This window comes from Temnothorax curvispinosus, unplaced genomic scaffold (assembly GCF_003070985.1).
Source record: "Temnothorax curvispinosus isolate PA1 unplaced genomic scaffold, ASM307098v1 QBEX01011365.1, whole genome shotgun sequence".
NCBI classification, from domain to species: domain Eukaryota; kingdom Metazoa; phylum Arthropoda; class Insecta; order Hymenoptera; family Formicidae; genus Temnothorax; species Temnothorax curvispinosus.
Window position 1 is genome coordinate 10,539 of NW_020221145.1, and position 10,413 is coordinate 20,951.

Sequence of the window (10,413 nt, forward strand, 5' to 3'; positions counted from 1 at the left end):
AACGCAACGAGAACGTGCTTAACCCTCCCGTTCCGTGCACCCTCGTTTAAAAAGTGGGCACGAACGGGGACACTTCAGAGTAAGGATCTCGGTCTTTTATTGCCACGCGAGTAGGGGGAACAAGCGAGCGCGGATAAAAGCGAGAGGGCTCCCGATTATCCATTCGTCCTGAAGGCCTTCACGTTTTCGGCATAATCGACCGTTCTGTTCTATTCCTTTACCGTGTCCCGCCTCCTCGCAGGATGCACGTGTGAGGTGCATCTATGCATATTTATGAGGTATCAGTGGCCGTCGAACGAATTGGAGGCTGGGGTACCTAATCACGTCCAACGCATACGTGGCGTGATTCTTAACGTTTGCATCATGATATGGGAAATCGCTAACAGCATTGTTTTATGCAAATTTCCCTTCTTCGGAAACACAGTTCTAATCATCTGCTTAGAATTATTTTCTTCGTGGGTGGGAGAGGATTACAATGAGATTCGTTGCGCTATTACTTCGTCATAATTTATCGCGTTGAATTTAAAGCACTCGACAATCTCACGCTTTTCTTTTGTTTTATTTTGAACAAAAATTTTCAGAAGTAGAAAAGATACATTTAAAGCACCCTTGGCTGCGTTCCAAAATTCACTCTGGGTAACTAAAATCTATAGTTTACGTATACTATAATATAGCATTTTAGTTAACTATAGTGAATTTTTGAACGCAGCCCCTTGAAGTTGTAAATCGACCAATAACTGTGCCGGTAAATTAGAACGACACGTAATTTAAATGTTAAATGGTACGAACAATTTCGAACTTTGTCATCTCGATGATTCGTTGATGAAATCGCGACGAGTCATTCAAGACCGCAAGACGCGGCCCTCGTCCACGTCATAAATTTAGATTACACGACGATTTATATATGCGTGACGCCCTGTCTATGGCTGTATCGATCACGGCCCAGTCGTAGTCTCGTTAAACGCTCTCGCAGCGGCTGCAATTATTGGCGGACACGGCCCGCTCTTTCATTATCGACGAAAAGTGGCGCCCGTCGAGTCCGGAGTCTCTCTCTCTCGACTGTATCTTCAAACTTTACACGAGTCGGTAATTGCATCTCCAAGCGAATCTCGAGACTGTAGATTCTATCTCGAGAGTTCGAAGTACCTATAATAGCATTTAGCGGATTATCGATGCTAATACTCCACTGAAGTTGCCGTTTATTTTGTAACGAGCGCGATAATCCGAAAAATTCGCAAATTGCAGCGCGATAATAATACTTATACGTCTTATACAATTTGTTAGTGGATTTATTTCGCAGGTGACAGATAAATTATAGTTTTATCGGCTCGTTGACGTTATAATCTATACAACTTCTGTTCAATGGCATTACAAGTGTTAGATTATTAAATATAATTGGAATATTTAGGGGCGAAAGATACATTTTGATGAGATTACGGTCATAGTCACGTACGCCGATTTTAAAATTACGCTGGTAAAATTAGCAGCGTTGACGATGAGTCATCGAAGATGTCAAGAATACATCGTGAGCGGAGTGGAGCGGGATTGCAAGAAGAAAAGCTGGAGAAACGACGAAGCGTTCGAGATGAAATTAATTGCCGCTTCCGGCCGGCGGACTTCCGCCTAAAACATCAGTCATAACGAGTTAGTAATAGTCGTCGTTTCGTGCAACTCCGCCAATCTTAGATCTTTCATAAAATGACGTGTTAGTCATGGTCAATGAATTGTTAATTGAGAACATGTGCTTCTCTATTGCGTAACCAGAGGCTTCCAAGTAAGTCCGTATCTCCTGTTTAGTTTCAGCCGCTCTTCAATCGAGTCTATTAAAGACGTTCCGCGAATCGTGTCTCTTTCTTAAATTTTAGATAAATCTTCTCTAATATCTTTTAAATAGAAACAAGTATACAATTATTTTTATATAAAAACATTTTTTACCTTGTATTTTAAATTTTAATGCGATATACTTATGACTTTAATTTTAGTTTAGAAAATTGTTTTTAATTTATTGTTTTTAAAGAAATTTTTTTAATAAAATTCAGATAAGGATTTTCTAGAACATTGGCATTTTACTCGATACAATTTTTATTAACGTATCATATTAAACACAAAAGTTCCACGTCTTTTTGTGGTTTTTTACCGAACAGGAACAAAGGGACTATTTGCACGACATTGCGGAAGAATGACTTACAAGAGCGTCATTTTTCCAGCTTACCCTTCTCACAAAGAAGACTTTGTCTCTCTCGCAAGATACTCCAAATAAATATAGCCCAAAGATCGGATGTCGGTGCCTGTTGGCACCTCGCAAGTCCCATATCTCTCGCACAAGATAACGCTTCTACCTTATAATTTTTTAGCCAATGTATAAAAGCTGATGTTTCGAATTCCCCCCCCCCCCCCCCGTATCTTTCTATCTGCAAATTATTCGAGCGATTTGAAGTTAAATTTATCTTAGCGAGGATTTGAATACCTTCTCCAGCAACTTATTAATATTTAACTTTGAACTTTCTTTAACTAATCCTTGAATTAAAATTTTATTGAAATCAAGTCTATTGAAATTCAGAGTAAAATAAAGTTTTATTATTTATTTTCACACTGCTTAAGCCCGAAGATATTTTAATTCTCTTCTAACCTCATTAACTCTCTGCGAAAGATGTACGCTATTATTAAATCTATGCACAAATTATTCTTGAAAATTAGATAGAAACTGAATTTGCAGATCATAATTTCCAAATTTGTGATTACAGATGTGACAATCAATCGCCCGCAAAATTCTGCATTCAGATTCTAAATTAGATTAGCCATTTTAAAGATGTTTAAGAATTTTATTTAAATCGCAATGAAATTATTGTTGGAATTATTTTTGCTCCAACTAAAACACACCAAGAATCTGTGCACAAAGAGAATCGTGGCCTATCATCTGTTGCCTGGTTTATCTCTCCTTTTACTTGATATCTTTGCAATCGCGATGTGTTCTCGGGTTGCTCTTAACCACGCACACTTGGTTTATATACCTGAACAACGAACGGAGATAAAAACCTCGGTAAAAAAGCACAAGCCGATTTTACGATTAGTGGAATACGCGAAGTACCGTTTCTTTGTTTTTTTCCTCAGCCTCTCACGTAATTTCTGCAACCACGCGCCGATAAAATGTTTCAGAAAGTTCGTGAACGACGTCGATCATACGTTAGAACACGTGTAACTTTTTTCTGTTGAATTGTAAAATTAGTAATTTAATTTTGTATACATTATTAATATAGTACTTAATTCCGTATTCGGTGGCGTAATACTTTTTTATCTTTACGTTCTAAACTTGTATAATGCTTCTTCCATTTCTTAGAAGCGCATACAATATAAAGCGATTTATTTTTCACACATGCTTCAGGGTGTTGTTCCATAGAGGGTTGAATCGAGTAAGCACATCGACTTCGTATACCGCGAGCAATATTGCTTCGATAGCTTATTCACTTTCTATGACTTAGGAAACGCGTTATACGTTTTAAGTGTATACTTGCACATATAATCTTTGTGCAAACGTCGGTTGAACGAACGGCTAGCAACGAGTCGCTTGTCGAGATCGTTCATTGGGGATTCGTCCACCAATCAAACAATCTGTTCGACCCATTGTGCTCGCTTGATTTTATTGCTTTCATCAGATCATCGCGTGACCGTTTCGCCCATTCTCGCGCTAGTTCGCACTTGTACAACGCCTTCGGGACATTTACGATAGTCATAAAAATCTATCATTATTTTACAACACGGGAGGGAGTATATATGTATTTTTACAAAAATGTTTTATTACTTCTATAACGTTTTTCATCCGGGAATTATTCCAGAAATCATATCATACAATGTTCCATCGTGAGAAACACTATAATACGATCAATTTTGTTTGGAATTGCATTTTACATAATAAAGTTGCCTTGAATGATTTTTAAAAATATTTTTGTCGCATAAAATGTGGAAGACAAAATTTTTATACTCAAGAATAGTACGATTTTCTCATAAGATATTTTTTAAATATCTCGATTGGATTAAAGTAAAATATATTTGAACGTTACTACGATTCTATTGACCTATCTTTTAAGTGTAGCCCTTATAGAAGTGCAGGAGAGGCATGATTCATAACTTTATCAATAATTTCATATTATATTACTGCACATTATTAATGGCAACTATCCGGCTCGTTATATAATTTCTTAATCAACCTATCAATCAGACATAGCTATGCTCATATGGATGATCCATCAATTCCATTTTGATCAGCGGTTGGCTTATCAGCCATAGCTGCGGTAACCTATCGATTCATCATATAATCAGAATATGTAGCGAATGTAGAATAGCTACACCAGCGTGAATAATTATGTACAAAATAATCTCGATATTATGTAACAAATGATACTATAATTGAAGATATATTATCAAAATTCGTAATCACTATAAAGTTATGAATTGAGGTAGTGTTTTTTTTTCTGGAGGTAGCGCAGAGTCGCTGATCATGTCTCATTCTCCTTTTTCGTCATTACCAATTTTGAAAGATGTGTAAAGCAAAAATTAAATATTAAATTATTTAAGAATGTGTCTTAACCAGATTACTCAACGATAAAAATTCACCGTCAGTTTTCTGTTAAGCGTTAGATAAACGAAGGTAACGAGCGGAAGGGACGCGTGCTTTTGACGAACTCGCTCAGCCGGGCGGCTCAGGATAAGATCAATTCGAGCTTCCGTCGCGCCCGCCGCCAGGCGGGAATTGAATTATGCAAATGCTGCGTCCCGTATCCTCCGTCCAGTCCCGTGTCGAAATTTCCGGGGATCGTGTGTGCCGTCATCGGTCCTCCTTCACGCCGCCGGCGTAATCACGGAGGACCACCTCCTGTCGCAAGCAGAAGGTACCGGCGTTGTGACAGGATGCCTCTCCATCCGCTTGAATTATTCCGAGATTCTTGTTATCGCGACGCCGAGGCACAATGCGAAACTAATCCGAAGCAGCGAGATCTCACCCGAAAGATCGCCCTCCCTCAATTCAGAGTGATTTAATTCTCCGCGTGATCCTCGTAACAGGATGTATCCGGAATCAACAGCGTTTCGTTTACGAATCATCTGATCAGCTAGCCGATATCTTCTTCCAACGAAAATATCAACTTTAAGATTTTTGTAATTTCTAGTATTAAATATTTTAATGAAGAGTAAAAATCCTCAATATACCTGTATATATCTGTACCTTACAATTAGAGGTAAAGAATCGTATCTCCAATTTTTGTCAAAATGGAGTTATTTTTCAATGTATATATCTATATAGGAGCTTAAATTGTATAATGACAAAGAGAGTTATGTCTACTATTACTAGTTCCTAAGATACAATGCCTAGAAAAAGTCGTATTTAAAATTTTCATAGTGCTCAATTTTTAAATCAGATATACAGCGTGTTATCGACAGTTGTACTATTCAACATGTGAGTTAAATTACTTAATTGAAAATTCAATAAATCAAGTTGCGACTTTTATTTTATATCTAAAGAAAAGTATATTATTTCCTCGTTTAAAACTTTAAACCTTGTTTTCTCTGAATTTATAATAATGGAGATACGATTCTTTATCTCTAAGGTACAGATCTACATATATATTTTTTGTAGTACTGATTTATCTTGCATTACAATGTACTGTATCGTGCTAAATCGCTATAACAAAAACACTGTATTGATATCACCAAGATCTCACGAAGTATAATTTCTAAACGTAAATAGTGTCGCGAGAAGCTTTTTACCCCGCGACTCCGCTTTTCGCAGTTCTCCGTGCACGCGAGTCATCCAAATGCATGCACGAACGGGTTAACGCCCCCCGCTGTGCAAATCGCCACCGCTATTTTCACACCAACGCGATGCGACACGGCGCCTTCGCGTGCACACGCACGCCCATTGACATCGAGACGCCCGCGATCATGCGTGCGTCCATGCGTGCGTGCGTGCGTGGGCGACGAGTGCGTCTGGCTGGCGTGGCGTAATTGTCGCGTCGTACACACGCACGTTCCTCATTAATCAATCGTTTCCGTCGGTGCGAGGGACCCCAAAAGAAAGACCGCCCGCCGCCGGTTTAATATAACCTCCCCACGTGTAGCCTTTCATTTTCCGGAGGCCAAAAAACTACATCGACTCGCTCGTTCTTCATTCACGCACGGATTTGCCTCGTAATTACTCGCGATAATGTTTCGACCGAAAAGCTATTTCGTCTTTCCCTGCGGACTTGACAGAAACGAATCTTTTCTACGATGAGTGACCAGATATATAAGGTTTGATATTACTCTGATTTGCTGGACGTCTCTTATTGTCTAATTATTTTCACTTGAATTTGAAAGATTGTTCGTCTTATGTTATTTCACGTTTGATAAATCCCGATAGAATAAACGTCAAAATCTAAAAAATGATAAGCCTAAGAGACACATATAAGCAACACAGTTTCCGCAGGAGCTTCGATTCGACTAGCACAAATGCAATGTCGAAAGAGAAACTTTTTCGAAAACATGTTTATTTGGACCCGTTTTGATATCTTGATGTATTTGGAAAAGCTCCGAAATCGATTTCATCGTTTTCTCAAATTTCGATAAAGATTGCTCCGGTGTGTTTGTGTAACTATAAACTATAAACTATAAGATATCACTCGAGCTCGAAAAATCGAAGTTGACACAGGCGTGCTTCCCCATGTTTCATTTACACATGATTAACTGGAATCGTATTATTCGCGCTACGCGCACTTCGACGAAACGTTAACCCGGGCATTACACGCGAGTAACACTTATAGACCCTTCATAGTACGTGCCACTGCTTATAAGCTACTTGTAATTGGATTACAGACTTACAGAGTTCTCGTACACTCTGACGCAAAAATACTATCCTGCGTTTTATGTGATATTCGTGCTTTTAATTCTTTTTTCAAATTTTATACAGAGCACCGCGACAAATTATCATAAGTTGAAAAAATTTTAGGAACTTGTATATCTACTAATAATATAATAATATTTAAACAAAATTAGTGCTCAAATTTAAAATAAAAAATTTAAAGAGATTAATTTCCCAGGAATCAACAACATCAGGAATGATTCCGGTATGTTACTCCGATAAGTAGTTCCAAAAATGCGTCATAAATATTTCTCGTTAGGGTAATAACGAGCAATAATGTCTAAAATTTTATGTTATTTGTGTTTACAAGACAGCAATTAATTGTAATAACGTTGGAAGTATTTCTGTGCAGTCAGCGAACACATTAACTCATTGTTGGCGAACTTACAATAACAGTAATGCCGGTAGTAAAAAAAACCGGAGCCACGTAACCGGAACGATACTTCATCTTCTTTTGAAACGGCACGTGGCACGTGTCTACAAAGCGGTTTTAACCCTCCGCAAAACATGCTCCGTTGAACATGGTATTTGTATAGGGCTACTTACCTATGATGCACGTGTTCGGATTGTGTACGCATGCAGGGAGATGCGGGCTAGTAAATACCCTTTCTAATTTAAATTTCAAAATGGATCGTCATTAAAAACTGTATCGAAAAATTTGATGTGCCGTCTCATTAATGCTCTTCCGTTCTTATGGCATATTCTTTAGATTTCTATATAATCATTCAAATAAAACACAGTATATGTATAAGTGAAATCAAAGAAATGCAAAATGTGTGCTTTAATATTGCTTGAATTTATAAATTCATATTATAAATCTTTTTGATTTGTGCACTTTTATAACTTGTTACATAATTTGAATGAGTGTATTTATATATACACACTAATTTAATGTCTTTAAATAGTAAGTTTGAAGTTCTTTCAGCGATAAATGTAACGTTTGCGTGTAGCATCGATCGTAATTCGATCCAATTTCGATCCTGTCAGCTCGGTCCCTTCCAATCGAATAGATGTGATTATTCCTATCGATGGGATTATGCAAAGGAGCTAACACGAACGGCGAAGCGTGCCTCTCCCTCGATAAAACGGCTTGATGAATCGAGTTAGTCGTGCGTGAATCATTGAGCGATCACTTTTAAGCCTCCAATATCGATCAGTTAAATGAAAGACTCGGAGAAAGAATACGTAGCGAAAGCAATTAATTGCATTTCCCGCGACGCATTCGAAACTTTATTACGTGAATAACTATTTGACTTCGTTTCGGAGTGTTCTCTTGATTCAACAATAACAAACGCAGATGCTCTTTTTTACTCCAAACAATAGGAAGGCTGCGTAAATACAGCCTCCGATAGCACTGGCCACCCTTTTCGACCAGAATTTTATACGCAGCCTATCCAACGCTCGTCGCTTTTGATTTCAGTCTGCACTGTCATCAAAATGAAATTTTGAATGTGCAGTGTCAGCGAGTTAAAAATAATATTAACGTTTATTACAATATTTTACACCAATAAAGTACAATTCTATGTCAAAGATAGAATTAAATTCGAGTTTTTCTCTTTACCAAATTTTGTGAGAATTCTAGTTTTTACGACTTTATTTACTTTATATAAAAATTTGAGATAAAATTCTATAAAGTGAAAAAAATTTCATTATAAAATCTCTTTATAATGAAATATATATTAAATAAAGAATATATCATATTTTTTATCAATTCTACTTTAATATAAAATTCTACATATATATTAAAGTGTATTTTATATTATATATATTTTATACTTTACATACAAAATCTGTCTCCTACAATCGAAAACAGTATATCCATGTCATGGTATGTTGTTAATTTAAAACAAATTAGACATACTCTTTAGTAGATTACAAAAAAGACATTGTACCATAAAATCTCATGTAGACTACCTCAATCTTTGAGCGCTTTGGCCAGGCGCAACTGTGCCTGGAGAAACTTGTCAGTGCAAAGGTCGTAAGTGCATGTACCTGCGCGTCTGGCTTTAATGTTCGGCACAGACGAGCGTCCTTTTATGGCAACGAGTCCTTTCACAAAATGCATTCTTGACGGGCTTTCCATCGCGTTCACAGCGTACAACCTGATGGCTCCAAAAATAGAATCGATATATAGGTATTCGGTCCACATACAATGAACTTGAAATATCAATACGGATAGAGAGATATAGACGAGAGATAGAGATAGACTTCACACGCGTACTGATAGATACGCAGATAGGGTAGGCCTATCCCTCCGATTGGAACGGAAGGACTAGCATAACTATTATCTAAGAAAAATCGTTTTTGAAAAATAAGCTGGAGAAGGACTTGTTAAAATACCCTGGTAAAAATTAATATCTTAAATCTTATGAATTATTCTTTAGAAAGAGAAAGCGAATTTTGTTTATTTCAGGAAAATTTGAGAAATTTATTTTAAATAAATTTTTAAATTCTTCTTTAAACATTTATTCATTTAAAGACGACGTGGTATACATCTTCAAATATTTGAAACTGTTAACTGTCAAATATATTTGAAACTTCAATTAGTATTAAAAGATATTTAATTTAGGACTTATTAAGAGACACTTTGCATAGAAAATTGAGTTTCTATTTACAGCACTGCTTTATTCCTGTCTTGTTTTGAATTGTTTATCAAAACGAGACCATTAATAAAAACGGAATAAAAATGAACTTTGTTATGAATGAAATTGATCGATTTATTATCAGCGAATAAAATTGTATTTTAGTTCATTCAAGAAAGTTAAATTCTATCTTTCTGCTTCAATCATTGTTATTATATCAAAACTTTTACCAACTTTCTCTCCTCTAAATAGTTCTCTCTCTTATTTCTATATTTAGTCAATTACATAAACAACTTCCTTTTCCATATTTCTCCCCGAACACGAACATATCTCCCTTTCGCTTAAATGCACCGCGTTAGAACGAATTATCACCACCGCGAGAGCTCGATTTTCCGCACGGTCTTCATGGAAGTGCAGGCAATTACATTTAATAGAAGCACCCGCGCTAATGATCGTAGCGACGCGTTAATTCCGTAGCGACGTCGCCGCGCCGGAACTTTGCCGAAGATCGCGTATGACATCACCGTTTGCCATAGCGATGAGGCGAGTGGTCGAGAAAAAAGCAAAGAGATATGAGAAAGAGAGAGAGAGAGAGAGAGAGAGAGAGAGAAAGAGAGAGAGAGAGCGCACGCGGTCGACAGCGTCATCCAAGGCGCTTCAATTGAGCCCGCTTGAGAGGGAGGACATTGCAGACGACGACGGGCAGATCTCGTCGCAGCAGCTTCCTCGTAAAACACACATCTATCGCGCGCTGCACTTCGGGGACGGGATCGCCGTTTAAGTGATCGTTACGTCTCTTCTCGGGCGGGCGGAACAACGGGACAGACGAGATCTCGCCGCCGTCGCCGCCGCCGTCTCTCGAAATAGACGCGACAGATGGACGAGAGCGGAGGGGTGGGATGTGGTGCTAGGATTTTATGGATTTAAATTGGCCAAAGGGCG